Genomic DNA, 16,702 nt, shown 5'->3' with positions numbered 1-16,702 from the left:
TGTACTAGCAATATAAGAGACACAAAAGAAACTATGTTTCTGATCCAGTGAGGCACACAAGACCTTTCTAGTACTTCACAGCAGCATTTAAACTTGTTTTTGGGGAAAAAAATAGCTTTTGATGCAATGTTAGGGCCTGCCTTTGGTTTCAGACATTTAAAAGTCTCATTGTGAGCACACAAACCCATACACATGCATAAAGGAGTTCTCTGTATTAAGGCAAATAATAGAATCATATAATAGAATGGAGAGACCTTGGAGGTCTCATAGTTTTATAGTCAATCTGCTCACAAGAGCAGGGACATTGGTATCAGACCAGTCCAATGAGATTTTGCCAACTACCAGAAAGAGCATGACAAAAGGTGGACAGTCATGGTAGGAGTACAGTCTTGTTTCCAGTGCCTGGCCCTCCTACTAATTCCTAACTCCAACCCCTGACTCATAACCCTACCTATTAAAAATAAAACTTAAAATCCAAAACTATAGTCGATACTTAGAAAGACCACAATTACACTGTCCGCTTCTGAGAAAAGGAGCACTGTTGGTTTGTGGACAAGCTCACTGTCCTGATAGAAAGAAAGGAAACTTCTAACTATAGTTCGTTATTAAAATGGATCTGAAACTTTCACGTTGCATAAAACATGATGTTTCTAGGTGGAAGGTGCCTCATAAGAACATAAGAACAGCCCAGCTGGATCAGGTCCAAGGCCCATCTAGTGCTGTTCCACCCAATGGCCCACAAGATGCCTCAGGGAAGCCCACAGGCAAGAGCTGAGGGCATGCCCTTTCTCCTGCTGTTGCTCCCCTGCAACTGTTATTTAGAGGTCTTTTGCCTATTAGGCTGGAGGCGGCCTGTAGCCCTCAGATTAGTAGCCATTGATAGACCTGTTCTCCATGAATTTATCTTAGCCCTTTTTAAAGGCATCCAGGCTTTATCTAAGCCCTTTTTAAGGCCATCCAGTCACATCTTGTGGCAGAGAATTCCATAGGTTAATTATGCATTGTGTGATTTCTTTTGTCAGTCCCAAATTTGTTGGCAATCAGTTTCATGGGATGACCCCCTGGTTCTAGTGTTATGAGAGAGGGAGAACATTTTCTCTCTATCCATTCTCTCTACACCATGCATAATTTCATTGACCTCTATCATGTCGCCCCACAGCTGTCTTTTTTGTAAACTAAAAAGCCCCAGATGTGGGAGTGCAGTCACCTTGTAAGGAAGATGCTCTAGGCCCTAATGGCCCCAAGACTGGTTGCCCTCTTCCACACCTTCTCTAGTTTATAATGTCATTATTATTATTATTATTATTTTACATTTATATCCCGCTCTTCCTCCAAGGAGCCCAGAGCGGTGTACTTGAGTTTCTCTTTCACAACAACGCTGTGAAGTAGGCTAGGCTGAGAGAGAAGTGACTGGCCCAGAGTCACCCAGCTAGTTTTATGGCTGAATGGGGATTTGAACTCGGGTCTCCCAGTCCTAGTCCAGCACTCTAACCACTACATCACGCTGGCTCTTTTGAGTTATGGTGTCCAGAATTGTAAACAGTATTGCAAATGTTGCCGCACCATAGATTTGTATAAGGACATTATGAAATTAGCATAATGTCAGATAATTTTCAATCCCCTTCCTAATGATTCCAAGCATGGAATTGGTATTTTTCACAGCTGCTGCACATTGTGTTGACACTTTCAATAAGCTGACTACCACAACCCCAAGATCTCTCTCCTAGTCAGTCACTGACAGCTCAGATCCCATCAGTGTATATGTGAAGTTGGGAAGTTACCAGCCATGGGAAGTTACCAGCTGACAATCACAAAATGAATTGCTTTTATCTGACAGTGGCTTGAACTGGTCAAGTCAGTCTCCCATTAAAATCACCTGATGCCCCAAAGGACTTGTTTTTGCTTCTTGTTTTTGAACTGGGTTGGATGCACAGGGTGGGAGGGACTTGGATTGATCTCAGCAGGACTCCAGTGGGTAGGTCTATTCATATCATAACATCCACCCCTATTCTTCCTCTGCTGACCACACTCCAGTGCACTGCTCCAGTCTCTACCAACATGTCTCATCAGCTGAAACACACCCTGCCACAAATACCCATATATTGCTGCAACATGATGTTATATTGGATTGCTTTGCTTCACTGAAAACACTGTGCGACACCTGGCCAAGACTGTGGGTTTTGCCCATAATTCATCCGAGCGCGGAAATGCATTGGAAGAGATGGAAAACAAGATAATAAAGCCAATTAAGAAATAGCTGAATTATCTACCTACATATATACAAAATACATTGCGGTTATGTTCCAATAAATGTACTTTTGGTGAGAGTGGTTGGTTTCCCCCCACCTTCCATGTATTACCTTTAAGTTAGGTGATCCATTAGGCATTTGCCTGGATGCAGAATAAATGAAGACAACGTACATTACATTGCCACTCTAGGTGCAGAAACAAATCTTTCTTGTAGCAGCCAATGTAATCTTCTGAATTTTCCTTCCATAAAACACCTCAAGAAGAAGAAAATGCACCTTGGTACGATTTACGCTTTATAACTCTAATGATTCTACAAACACAGCCACAATGTGATGAAAGGCAAAGCAGTCCCGATCTGATTGAGAGCTAATAAAAATCAGTACTGAAAACTGAAAATAGCACCCTTATCATCTTTCTTTCATTTAGACCTGATTACTAGGGGATTATAATGCAATCACAGCTATGTGTGAGAGGTAGCTATGGGAACCAGTTTTAACTGTTTATCTAGCCAAAGATCTTAATTTAAGTTTGAACACTCAGATTCATTTATATGTAAGACACCAAGGAGACAAAATGCAGAAGAAACAGATGCTTGCTTGTTCTTCCCATTTAACTTCATAAGCTACCAGCCAATTTGTCTTTCACGGACAAAATTAATTTCTGATGACAATGTGAGCAAGTAATAAACTAGGAGTTCCTGTCCTGGGAAACTTGCTAGGGCTGTGTAAATGTTCTGGGGTTAGTGGGTGGGGGCAATGTGGGGAACAAACCTCCCGCACGATTTGCTCATAGCTATAACAAGGACATCTATAACAGACATTTCTTTGTCCTTGTGCTGTTACTCATTTTCAGAGAGAAGGAGTCTGTGACACCTTTTTCCAGAGGTTAATTTGGGGAAAAAAAATGCAAGAGAAACATATTGCCCCTTTATTTAGTTCCTGGGGGCTATTTCCCAAGTAAATGCCTTGTTTTCTTTAACTTCAGATTCCCAAATCATGCATACTTCAGTCTGCCTGCTTTCTCTCCATTTAGCAAGATAACAGCTAAAATTAAACAATTTTTTAAAAAACGGAAGACAAAAGCTATACTTCTACCAGCTGTTTTTCACAAGATTTATACCCGAATGTACCATGAATAACTGACTGATGCATTTGATCCTTTGTTCCATCATGGTTGCTGAATAATTTGGGGTGGGGTGAGGGTGGGGGAAGGTTCCGATGAATGAAACAGGTGTGAGGCTTCACATACAACACATGCTCCTCATGTTTGTTTGGCCCTGTGTCCCTCAATCTGGCCACTGCTCCCCTGCTCTTCCTCCATTGTGAGATTATTGTTTTGTTTTAGACTCCCCACCCCCACCCCAATGCTTGTATAAGCCCACCCATTTGCAACCCACAACAACAAGCAAACAACTAATTGAGCCCATTCTTATGAGTGAGTGAGAGGGCTATTGGGCGGAGGGGAAGGCTGCTTAAACCTACCTCCCCTCCCCCATTAATGAAACTGTTCCAGGGTGCTGGCTAAACACTCCAATTGTATTTTTGGACTAGTGGGGGGGATCAATGTGATTATGCGGAGGAGTTCATTACAGTATCAACTGGTGCAAAGTTTTGGTCTGGAAATGATGAGAAGACAGGGATATGGTGTGACTTATTTAGGGCTGATCGGGGTACAGGAAAATAAAAAGATTGGTTAGGTAAGAAGTGGAGGCAATGAAATCTGTAATTAGCATTATTAATTAGAGTATCATGTAGAGGTGTTTTAGCTTAAGGTCCAAATTATCGCTGGGGAGCTCTGGAGATGGTCAGCTCTCTTAGCTTGGTTTCTAGTGATCGTGGGAATAGCTTCACTGATTTGCAGTGGTTCTGCTGCTATCTCTCGGGTAGATTCCAGATGGTGGTAGTTGGTGATAGTTGCTCTTCCAACAGAAGCTATTATATCGAGTCCCTCAGGGCTCCGTTCTGCCACCAGTGCTTTTTAATACGTACATGAAACCGCTGGGTGAGGTCATCAGGGGATTTGGTACAGGGTATTATCAATATGCTGATGACACCCAAATCTATTTCACCTTATCATCATCATTGGTGTATTCATTCCCTTAACGCCTGCCTATAGGCAGTAATGGGCTGGGTGAGGGATAGCAAATTGAAGTTGCTATTGCTAGCAAGACGGAACTGCTCATTGTGGAGGATCAGAATCTGAGGGATAGGATAGGTCTTCCTGTACTGGATGGGGTTACACTCCCCCAGAAGGAACAGGTACACAGATTGGGGGTGCTCTTAGATCTAGGCCTCACCCTTGTATCTCAGGTGGAGGCTAGGGCTAGGAGCACCTTTTATCAGCTTTGGCTGATTCAACAGCTGCGTCCATTCCTTGAAGAGAATGATCTCAAAACAGTGGTGCACCAGCTGGTAACCTTTCGGGGTGTCTAAGCCAGCTCAAATTTGAGCCTGCTCGAAGGGGTTTGGGTCAAGCCAAACTGGGCCTTGTTTGGCTTAAGCCAGCAAGAAACTAATTGGTAAAGGGGAACCTGGAAATGATTTCCCTTTCCCAGTAAAGTGGATGACCAGGAGACATTGTTAAATATAGTTGGGGTGGAAGGGGAGTCAAAATTTACCATAAAGGTGTCACCACCGGCGGCTGCAGTAGCAGCTGCCATAGGGGTGGCTATAGTGGCTCCCTGCCAGAGCCGGCAGGCCCATTTCAGGCCTCTTTGCATGCATGGAGTTTACGCGAATGGCCTCCACGCATGCACAGAGGCCATTTGCATGACCTCCACATATATGCAGAGGCCTCAACCAGTCCCGAACTGGGCTTGAACCACGCCTGTCTGTTCCAGCGAGGATGGAGGGGACCTGCCGTAGGCACCCCTGCCCACCCCCACAGCTGCTGCCACAGCTGCCACCAATGGCACCTTTAAGGTAAGCTTTGTCACCTCTTCCACCCCAACTATGTTTAACAAATCCCCCTGTCCCCCCACCTTCTCCTTTACAGGGCCTGCCTGCTTTGGCAGGGGTGGGGGGAACTGCCACAATCAATCCCCACCCACCCCAGCGGCAGCTGCCACTGCCAGTGGCAGCACCTTTAAGGTAAACTTTGACTCCCCTCCTGCCTCAACTATGTTTAACAACCCCCCCGGTCCCCCCCTCTACTGGTAAAAGATTACCATTTCAACTTTGGGTCCACACAGACCAGGCTCAGTTTGAACTGAACCAGGCCAAGTTTGAGTGTGTACAAAACTGGACTGGACCCGGTTTGGCTCAGGTCCAGTTTGATTCGAGGCGAACTGGGTTTTCTAGTTTTGTGCACATCCCTAGTAACCTCCAGGCTAGATTACTGCAATGTGCTCTACATAGGGCTGCCTTTATACGTAGTTCAGAAACTTCATTTAGTTCAAAATGGGGTAGCCAGACTGGTCTCTGGGGTAACCTGGAGATATCACATTATTTTGATTGATTGTTTAAGTGCCATCAAGTTGGTTTCAACTCTTAGCGACCACATCAATAGATTCTCTCTAGGATTATCTGTCTTCAACTTGGCCTTTAAGGTCTCTCAGTGGTGCATTCATTGCTGTTGTAATCGAGTCCATCCACCTTGCTGCTGGTCGTCCTCTACTTCTCTTTCCTTCAACTTCTCCCAGCATTATGGACTTCTCAAGGGAGCTGGATCTTTGCATATTGTGTCCAAAGTATGATAGTTTGAGCCTGGTCATTTGTGCCTCAAGTGAAAATTCTGGATTGATTTGTTCTATGATCCATTTGTTTGTTTTCCTGGCGGTCAATGCTATCCTCAAAAGTCTTCTCCAGCACCAAAGTTCAAAAGTGCCAATACTTTTTCCTCTGTTTCACATATTATTACATGTGGTGGTGACTCAGGATCAGGCTTTCTGTGTAGCTACTCCTGGGTTGCAGAATGAAGTCCCCACAGAAATTTGTGGTTTAGAAACAATACTGGCCTTTAAGAGAGCCTTAACATTTATTTTTTTGGTCTGGCCTTCCAGGGTTTTTAAATTGTTTTAATTGTTTTAACGGTTTTAAACTGTATTTGAATTGTTTAAATTTTATAATTTTAAGTTTGATTTTTAAATGATTATATTTTGTTTTGTTTTCGTAAACTACCCAGAGCTGTTGGATGGGTGGTATAGAAATGTAATAAACAAACAAACAAATCTCTGTGAAATAAACCTGTTAATTACTGACATTTGTATGGAGCTGGAATCCAGTCAGTAGCCAAAGGTCAACAGACAACACCATTCTCCTATATCTCAAATCTTGTACAATTTTGGGGAACCAATCAGGTGCAGTGTTAGAGCAGAAACCCTCTAGAATAGAGAGGGCTCATAGAGGAAATTCTAGGACATATAGAGGCTGTTCTCTAGACCAGCCTAACCCAGCCAGGAGCAGCCCAGCCAGAGTTAGGCTGGTCATGAGAAACAGCAGGATCCTTGTGGATCCCTCCACCCCACGCCCGTCTAACTATAAAACTACTAATATTATATTAGAGAGAGAGAGACCTTTTTGTTGTTTTCCATTATTGCTCCACAAAATAATAGGAGAAAGTTTATAACACAGCTTCAGAGACGTAAGTTTTGGGCGGTATAAAAATATGTTAAATACATAAATAAAAATAAAATAAATGTATGCATCCCTCTAGCAGTTATTTATTTGACACATTTACAGCCTTATTTTCCTTTTTGCTTCGGCTAGCATCCTTCCTTCCTTTCCTCTATGTACTCCTTAAAGGCAATACTTCACTCGTGTAATTCTTTTATACCTTTCGGCTTGCCTGTATACACTCAATAGTTTCCCCATCTCCTCCTCTCCCTTCACCACCTTGCCCTCTTTGCCTCCATTCTTTTTCCTTACGTAACTTCATACCATATAATATCCATCCATTAGCGTTTCTAAAACCCTTCGCTATCTCTTGTGCTTAACATTCTTTTATGGTGGGATTTTTAAAATATCCTTCCTATTAATGTTCTTCTTTCATTGCTTCTTTTGAAGAAAGTTTAAAGTAAAGTTTCAAAGTGTTTTAATTTTTATTTATACAGGGGGAAATGAATTTAGGAGAGAGCCCCGGAAGAGCCTGAAGGTTTCGCGCTTTCAATTTTTCAACACAATCCAACGCTTCTCTTGGAACACATCTCTCCCAGAAAGCTATACAGCACCTGCATTTAAGCAGCAAAGTGTTCCCTTTCTTCTTAATAATGTCTTACATTAATAGTGCCTTTAATCTAGAAAAATCCCAAAGCACTTTCCATATAGACGCAGTAATCTCTCCATTTGCTGCTGAAATGCAGCTGTCTCTGGAGTGAAACTTGGCAACAATGGAACAGCAGAACGGTTTACAAGAAGAAATTATTAAAACATTATCCAACTGAAGCTGTAAGACAAGTTAAGGCCACTTTCACACCAATCCAGCTAGCTGGCTCCCACATGTGTATCCTTAGTTGGATGGGGAATCACAAATGCAAATGAAGGCTCCATATATAATATCCAGACCAGTTGAGCACTTGGGGATGCTGCCTATACAAAGCCCGATTATTATTTCTTTAACAGAGTCCTCTTCCCACTTGCCCACCAAATAGCTGATTAGTAGGATCCAGCATCTTTAACTGAACATAATCTCTGCGCAGGGAGTTTCCCCCATGTAAAAACAACTTTGTTAGGCACCTAGAATGCTTGAGCCATGGAACTGGGCAGCAGGGCCCAAGCATATTATTTTCTGTGTCACTAGGCAGTTTGCAGGCAGCAGAAACAAGGGCTGTCCTTTCTGCCCTACAGCAGCACCCATTTTATGACCAGAAAGGTTAATACAGATCATCAATCCAGCCAGATCAGGTGCTCTAGGCAGCCAATGGGACCCAGCTGGCCATACATAACTGCTGTATCAAGCTTGGTTATCTCGTCTAAGCAATCTGACAGACAGGGTAGCTGCTCCATAGATGGCCTTTCCATGCCATGCCATGCCTCGCCTGTCTAATCCACCCCTGGATTTCTGCCTTCTGGAACCTGCCTGCCTGCTGCATCTAGGCCATTGAATGTAGGATTGCTGTCTTTGAGATTTGACTTCTTTCCTGTTTAGGACCAAGCTAACTGCCTTTGACCCTCCAAGACTGCCATATTTGGAACCTGACTTATTGCTAAAGGAATCTTCATGTGAGTTGACCTGTGCCTGTTTGTTGCTTACTTCATTAGCCTGCACTGCAGGATAGGTTCAATAGTTGGAAGAGGGCCTTCTTCTAACACCTTTAATCATCCTTTTCCTGACTCAACGCAAACAAGGTTTTACTCAACTAAAAGCTGAATGACAGCACCATCCTGAGCTTGTCCCAACTTCAGAGGGAAAGGTTTTTGGATGCCTCCCTATCACTGGCTAGCTTCTCCACTGTTGTGAGCCATAGACTTAGAAGATGCTAAAGACTAACGTTTTCTGTAGTCTCTGGTCTTGTAGACTATAGAAGATGCTACACTGACTGATGTTTTCTATAGTCCATGATCCTACTACTATGAATATTTATATACTCATATAAATGTAAACGCTTCATATCTTATAAATATAAGATAAACTCTTTATATCATATGAATATAAACTCATTAACCAAACTTCTCAAAGTGGTATACATTAAGAAATAATAATAATACTGAGAGCCAGTGTGGTATAGTGGTTAGAGTGCTGGACTAGGACCGGGGAGACCCAAGTTCAAATCCCCATTCAGCCATGAAACTAGTTGGGTGACTCTGGGCCAGTCACTTCTCTCTCAGCCTAACCTACTTCACAGGGTTGTTGTGAAAGAGAAACTCAAGTATGTAGTACACCGCTCTGGGCTCCTTGGAGGAAGAACAGGATATAAATGTAAGAAGAAGAAGAAGAAGAAACATAAAGTAGATACCAGCAGCAGCCACTGGAGGGATGCTGTGCTGGGGTTGGATAGGACCAGTTGCTCTCCCCCTGCTAAATATAAGAGAATCGCCACTTTTAAAAAAATGTCTCTTTGTTCATTTAGCAAAGAGCGAGGTGATCGCTTCTGTTTCTGTTTTTAAAGCCCCAGCTGTAGCACAGATCACCAGAAGGGGAGGATGAGAAGGAGATAGGTAAAGAGGATTACATGGTACCCTGGGCAGGAAGGCTTACCCTGGCATTCCTGGAGTATGACCACATCACCTGGGGCTCCCCTGCTGAATGATGATATAGTTCAAGTTTCTTATTCTGGATATGTACTGTATACTGCAACATAGTGAGCATTCCTGTAGCAATATAGTAAGGTTCAAATGATTCACAAGGCAGCACAAGACCATCTTTTGAGCATCTTTGCTGCTGTCAGGCATTTCATCTTGATTTGGGCCTCAGAGCCCAGGAAAAAGTGTGATACATGGAGGGCACATTGTAAGCCAACACAATTTGTGACATTGCACAACATCATTACTGATCATGTGGCATGTCTGTTAAGGCATAAGCATTAGGTTCCAATTTTCCAGCTTCGTGGAACTTGAGCCAAAATAAGATAGTCTTAACTCTAGTCTTCAACTGGTGGGGTGGGTTTTTTTCTAACCATCATTCTTATAAGACCAAATATAGTGAAGTGAATTTGCTAGTAATGCAAAGTGCCTTACAAAATGGTGCTCTGTGGGGCAAAGAGCAAGCCCTCTCCAGAAGCATCTGCCTCCCTCACCCCAGACTAATCTGGGAGTGGAGCAGATAACAATTTATGGGTCATGAAGTCACAATTGCTGCTGCCACACTAAAGGCTCTTCTAGATGGCAATAAAGAGCGTTTTGAAAAGAGTGTATGTGATTAAGTCATCCTTTCCCCTATTTGTCGGAAAAGTAGAACTTGGAAGTGGCAGGGTTAATCACAGAAAGCAAGAGCTGGCCAGCAGATGGCCCTGCAGAAACTGTGCAAGATCCCTGCTAGCCATGTGACCTGGACATGCGATCCCACTGGAAGGGCCAATGAAAGTCTGTAAGAGTGTGTGGATGCTGAGTAAGCTTTCACCTTCAACTTAATTTCAAGCTTCTTCAGAACACTGCTTATTGCCATCTGGAAGATACAAATACAAGGATAACAAGAATATTTAGGGGGACGGGTTTACCAATAACCGATAGGTGCTGGCAACCGTAAATGGCCAAAACAAAGCTACCAGGAATGACTGCAAAATGCTAATATTTTTCTAATAAACATGGAAGTAAATAGTGGTCTTATTTCTCCCGCATAGTCAATCAGTAACTTTCCTGAGCATTAAACTGACATACAAATAATTGATAGGAAAGAAAATGCATTCCACTTGCAGCTCTGCTGTTCCTCAGTTATTTAAGATAAATCTGATCTGCTGCTTCCTGCTGTGGAGATTACATCTTGAATACTTAATACCAATTTGGTTACTTTTTAGGGAAAAGAAAAACAAACTTAAATACCACACACACAATTTATCTAATTGTATAACACTAATGCAAAGCATGATTGTAAATGCAAGCAAGGAAGTGAAGGAAGGAAGGTGGGGAGGGGAGAGAGAGTGAGAACATCCAGTAGATGCCTCCCAATGTCACGCCGAGCTAGTAATAATTCCCAGGATAGCTGCTTTTTAAAACAAAGTTTGATCAGCAAGGAAAAAATATATTAAAAGTTAAACCTATCATTAAAAAATAATTACAGTAGAATTATTCACTCTGGCATTTCATTTCAAAATCTGGTCTCAATCAACATGCTTTAATGAGATAAATGTTGGCTTTCAGAGTTTTTTATTCTTCTACTGAATATATAAATCTGCTTTGAATATATTCAGCAGTTTAATGATAGGTATGAGGAAGCAGCTTTTACTACATCTTTAGGTAAGCTCCCTTCTATGTCATAGGGCTTCTTCCCACTGAGCTTCACCTTAATCAAGTAATGTCCTACATGGGCTTGATAGTCTTGTGGCAAGTTCGTTCACTCTTCAAGAGCTAAGTGCCATTTACCCTTGAGGGGCAACAACCAGAGTTCAAGGTGAAGGGTGGAAGACCATGCATGAGATAGATAGATAGATAGATTATGGTACTTGATCAGAAATCATTCACAGCAATTACAGTTCATAGCAAGCATACAGTCAGTACAGTCAATCTATCAAAGTAACCACATTTAGACAAAGAACAGTTCTCCTAATAAAGTAAACACCTTTGCCTAACCAAATGAGGAAGATATAACCATTACTTGACGGACTGAATATGCAATCGTGCAGAATTTAGCAACACAGAAAGTAACAGAAGCACTCTTAGCAAAAAGATATGTTACATAAAATTCTAAGGATCTTCCCAGTAATCCTGTTAAAAGGGGCAAAATCAATTTACTGTGTGGGATGCTATAGAAAACCTATATTTTATATTGAATATTTTATAGTGAAGTAAAATATGTGCCACATTTTCCACTTCTCCTGAACTTCTCTGAACTTCTCTTCTACTTCTCTGCCCTTCAGCCATGCCAATGGAAAAACATTGAGATAGACCAGGATAAAAGCTCTCCGACGTGTTGGGCATGTCAAGTTGGAAAGATAACTTGCTGAGGATAGAGAAGGGCTTACCCACCAATTCTTGATGGAAGCAGGGAGTTTACTTCTCTCCTCCATGTATTAGGTACAAATCCAGGAATTCTGACCTCTTCGTTGACTCTACCCTACCCACAATGAAAAATGCTAAGAGATAGCCTTGAAATTTACACCATAGACAAATGTATATAGCATTTTGTTGTAAACTTATGCAATATTTACATATGGAATTGGAAACACATTTCAGATTTTAGGTTCTCAAACACCAGAACTGATGCCCCAGTGCCATGTTTTCATATCTGTTTAGCTTTCGTGTGCAGCTGAAGTATTTCACAATGCATCAAGGAACATATCAGAAGAAAAGATTATGAAAAGCAAGGCAACCTGTTAAATAATAAGATAGTAATCTGAAGAGACTCACCCTTCTCTCATAAAATAAAAAATGCCTAGAGATAGGCATTAAGGCCAAGCTTACTTTTGACGAGAGATTAGAAATGTTTAACTATCTGGGAATGAAAGCCACATACCATCCTGAGGTAAATGTAGAGCACTAAAAATGACTTCCCCATCAGTAACTCAGGAACAGAACATTTCACAACTTGGCAGCTGGATGAAAAGATAATCATGTGGATAGAAGCATGGACCTCCCTGCCTTGAAGAGATAACAGAACCAAAAAAGAAGAAGTAGTCAAGAAGGTATTTGCTTTCTAAGGTCATTGTGGTCTTTGCAGTTTATTATCATGCTAAAACTGAACTTCAGTGGCAATGTGGATTAAAAAAATAATAATATTGATAACATCATCTTTTGTAGTGCTTCCCTCATAAACACAAAGAAATCTTATGTAGATTTAATGAAGAGTTTATTCAGAAACAACTCCATTTTCTCCTTCTCCTTTTCATCCCTTTTCCTTTATGACTCCACCTCCACACTCCCTACAGGATTCCCACAGGGACAAACTTCTAATTAACAAAACATGGTGGAAGATTGCTAGATAGAGCGCAACACATTAACACACAGATGTCTGGCTTCCACACCACTATTATTAGTATTAGTATTAGTATTAGTATTAGTATTAGCATTATACATTTCTATACTGCCTAAAATGCAAGTTCTCTGGGCAGTTCACAAAACAATAAAACAGCCAAAAAAGATTAAAGCATTTCAACAATTAAAACTAAAAAGTTAAAACTATTAAAACACAATTAAAACACAGTTAAATTGCTGTCTTCTGATGGTGCAAAATGTACAAAACTATTGGTGCACAATGGAAAGCCGTCTTATTCCTTGAAGTTTAGGATAAAAACTGACAGCAAAGAATGACAATAGTTTTTGAGAGAGTTAAAAGTGGTTTGAAAGAGGCTTCACTTCTCATGATGTAGACACATATTTCATTTCTCCCACTGCTGCCTGGATCAATCAGGTTCTGCAAGTTTTGAAACAACCTAAAAATCCTGAAAAACCTTCTAACCAGAGGCAAAAGTGGGATAGGTATACACACCAAAAACCCAATCCCTGTTTGAAACCACTTTCAACTCTTGTCTGTCTCTAGCCATAGAGAGAGAAAGTGAGACACTGAGAGGTTATTTTTTGAGGAACTAACATTGCTCTTTTGTCAAAATTGTGTTATTTTTATTATCACTATTTTACCTTGTAAATGGTTGTCACAGTTAGATCAAATCTTTTTGACATTTGTCAGTATGATCGTTTTAGCATCCTGAAGAGTTCTTCCTACCACTGAAGAGTGAAGGGCTACCTCATTAAAGGCCTCTACTGTCCTCGAGCAATCTCTTAAGACTTTCACCCCATTACAGTTCTATCTTTCTTTGCAGAGGTCAATAAATGGGCAGCATCCACCTCATCATCCTTATAAATGCATCATTTGAAGCATTTCAATTAAAGTTTCATCAGATCACTGTACTGAGACTGCTTTAACGAGGGAAAGTAATGACCTTGCATTGCAGGTTGTTTCTGGCACACCAGCCCCCTCCCCCTTTTTAAATTCTTCTTGATCTTAACTGTAACCCTTTGATACCTTTTGGATCAAGAGTTGTCTTGAAATGCTTCAAGCACATTGTGGGACTTTCAGGGGACTGTTGTGGGATGGTTTCATTCCTTCTTGTCTCAGCAAAGTCAGTCTGCCACCTATGAATTCCCCATATACATTCAAATTATCAAAGATTAAAAGACTACTGGGGGAAAAAATTCTCTTTTTTATTTAAAGTATATAACAGTGGATACCTGGTTATATCCCTGAAGCAAATAAACCTAAGGAAAATTCCATAGTAAGATTAAGACAACTGCTTTGATGTTTGGTACCCAACTGGAATGATATTATGATTAGAAATGGCAATCAGAAAGAGCATAGGAGAAAAATATTATTTAAAATGACACTTGGAAAGGGAAATCTATACTTCACAACCATCCTGAATAGGGCATTTGACCAAAGTGAAGCTTCTCATCTTCGAAGATTGCAACATTGGACTGGGACTCAAGATTGGGACTCAAGATCTAGGCTGCAGTTTGGAATAATCACCCATCATGATCAATTTCAACCACAACTGGTTCTCCACCTTTGGAGACACATCTAAAATATTCACTTTGACTGACAGTTGCCAGATACTATATGCCACTCACAACCATTCATGCAGCTTGATCCAGAGCATATTTACTTGGAAGTAAATCCCACAACATTCAATGGGATTTATTCCCAAGTAAATTACTTCAACTACTACTACTGCTGCTGCTGCTGCTACTACTACTACTACTACTACACCATCAGTGTATATAGCACTTTATCAAGTAACAATATGGAAACTGGCTCCTTTCGCAAGGAGCTCAAAATCTAAAATTCACCACAGGGAGAGGCAACAGAGGAGAAGATGTAGGTTAGGGTGAATCAGGGGTGTACCAAGGTTGGAGTGGGCCCAGAGATAAGATTTTATAATGGGCCCCTCATTGCCTTCCTCTCCTTCTCCTGGCCTAAAGGCCTTTGGAGGCCCCCACAGTCTGCTGACAAGTTAAGCATCATCTCTCTGTCTCTCTCTGACACATACAGTATTTTTAACATGCGGGTTCTTGAGGGCACAAACAGCAACTGAACTCACAAGAAAGTAAGAATATAAAAACAAATATATTCATGCCAATGTGCATTAGCAGAAACATTTCAACACACAACTTAACATACTCCCATCCCACATATTTCCCCCCTCCCCTCCCTTCTGGCTCTAAAGGATCCAATATGTAAGCAACTGAATTTGTAAAGATGTACAAGACTCTCTGTGCAGATATACATTAGTAGAAACATTTCAGCGGGTATAAGGCTTCACTGGGCCACAGATCTAAGAAAGCCCCTGCCTTCTGCCCCTTCCTCTCCACAGCATCTCCAACGGGCAGGAAGTGCCATGGAGACACAAAGGCAGCAGCCCCCACATCAGCCTGGCTATACAAATAATAAAGCAAAATTGGTCACCTCTTAAAATATTCTGGCCACATACAGCTATGATCATGGTTTCCCCCACATCACTTTTGAAGTTCCAACGGAACTTATATTCTATTCCAACTTATCATGATAGCCTGCATCTCAGCTATGACAGAGGGAGGTGTGGCAGTGAACATTTAGAAGTCAAAATAATTAACCCATTTTACAGCACGGACACACACACACACACACACACACTATGGAGGGATACATATAGTAAGAGGCTCCCTTTGCTTCTGAAAACTCTCAGAAACATTTCGCTATATTATATTCAGTAAAATTAAATAAAATATTTTTCAGCGGATTCAGATAGATATCTGAGCAGTAACTTATTCAGTCTTCAAATAAGTAATGCTAAGGATGGGGCAGTGGGTGGGAAGAGTACAAGAAGACAGGAATTCAGGGAGGTGATGAGAGGCTGTGATTGTGGAAGAAAGGGGGACAACCAAGAGGGTGGGGACAACAGAGAAAAAGCAGAAGGGGCAACAGAAAAAAGGAGAAAGAACAAAGAGAGGGGGCAACGAAGATTGCAAATAAAGAGGGCAACAGAGAGGAAGAGGGAATGAACAAAGTAAGAGGGCAAGGAGGGGACTAAGTGTGTGTGGAGGGGGAGAGCAGGTGATCTGATTTGTTTAAGGGGGAGAGCAGCAGTCAGCAGATGGTTGTAGCTGTGTGCTCCCCACTGTTTTGAGCTTTGTGTCCTGCCTGCTAAGAAGGGTAGAAAAAGAAGCACAGCTATGTATTGGGAAGGGGGAGGGAAGTCCCTCGATAAGGGGAAAGATGAAGAGTCAGGAAAGGATTAGTTTCAACTTCAGAATCCTGGGGGCTGGGAGGGAGGATTTAATTTTTCCAACCTTCTCTATGCTCCTCTGACTGAATGATGGGAGGGACGAGGGAGACTGTGTGAGCCCTCAACCCAGATAGGTGGAATTAAGTTGCTGCACTTCAGACAAGAACACACACAGACACTCTACCCCAGCCAGCAGAGCAGTCGGAAAGCAGCAGAGCCGAGGCTGTTGCTACTCTCTACTGGAGCTGCTTCTTCTCAATCACAAAGTCAAGGAAGCTCCAGTCCAGAGTGTGGGAATCCCACCACCACTCCTTCCTTGTCTCCTTCATTCAAGTTCTTTGCAGGAGCAAGGAACAAGAGCGGCTGGCCCGCCGACAGCGAGCAGTGAGTCCCTACCCCAGCGGTCGTTGGGGAGCAGCAGAGGTGGCACTGTGGAACTTCTTCTTTTCATCTCTGGACTCCTCGTTCTTTTTTTAAAAAAATTACAATGAGGCAGGCACTGACAACGTCATTGCTGCCACCTAGCTAAGCTTCCCTTCCCGTTCCTGGCTGCACTTCAGCCTGGCTGCCTGCCTGCTACTCACAGCTGAGCAGACACGAGGCAAACAGGCGGTTTCTGACCACCCTGCCTGAGCCCAGACCGGAAGAGAGAGGGCAGGGCATGCA

The 16,702-nt window shown here is 42.0% G+C and overlaps 1 long non-coding RNA gene across 1 annotated transcript in view; it reads left to right on the top strand.

Annotated features, from left to right (window-relative positions):
* Positions 1 to 12,492, top strand: part of LOC128325230 (uncharacterized) — a 32,787-nt gene extending 20,295 nt beyond the window's left edge. Inside the window, exons 2-3 of the long non-coding RNA XR_008307318.1 lie at positions 8,335 to 8,408; positions 11,699 to 12,492. This is a non-coding gene — a long non-coding RNA (uncharacterized LOC128325230). The remainder of the gene's footprint in view (positions 1 to 8,334; positions 8,409 to 11,698) is intronic.
* The last annotated feature ends 4,210 nt before the right edge of the window (positions 12,493 to 16,702 follow it).

Source organism: Hemicordylus capensis, chromosome 4, assembly GCF_027244095.1.
Source record: "Hemicordylus capensis ecotype Gifberg chromosome 4, rHemCap1.1.pri, whole genome shotgun sequence".
Classification (NCBI taxonomy): Eukaryota; Metazoa; Chordata; class Lepidosauria; order Squamata; family Cordylidae; genus Hemicordylus; species Hemicordylus capensis.
This window is presented reverse-complemented; position numbering and strand designations above follow the sequence as displayed.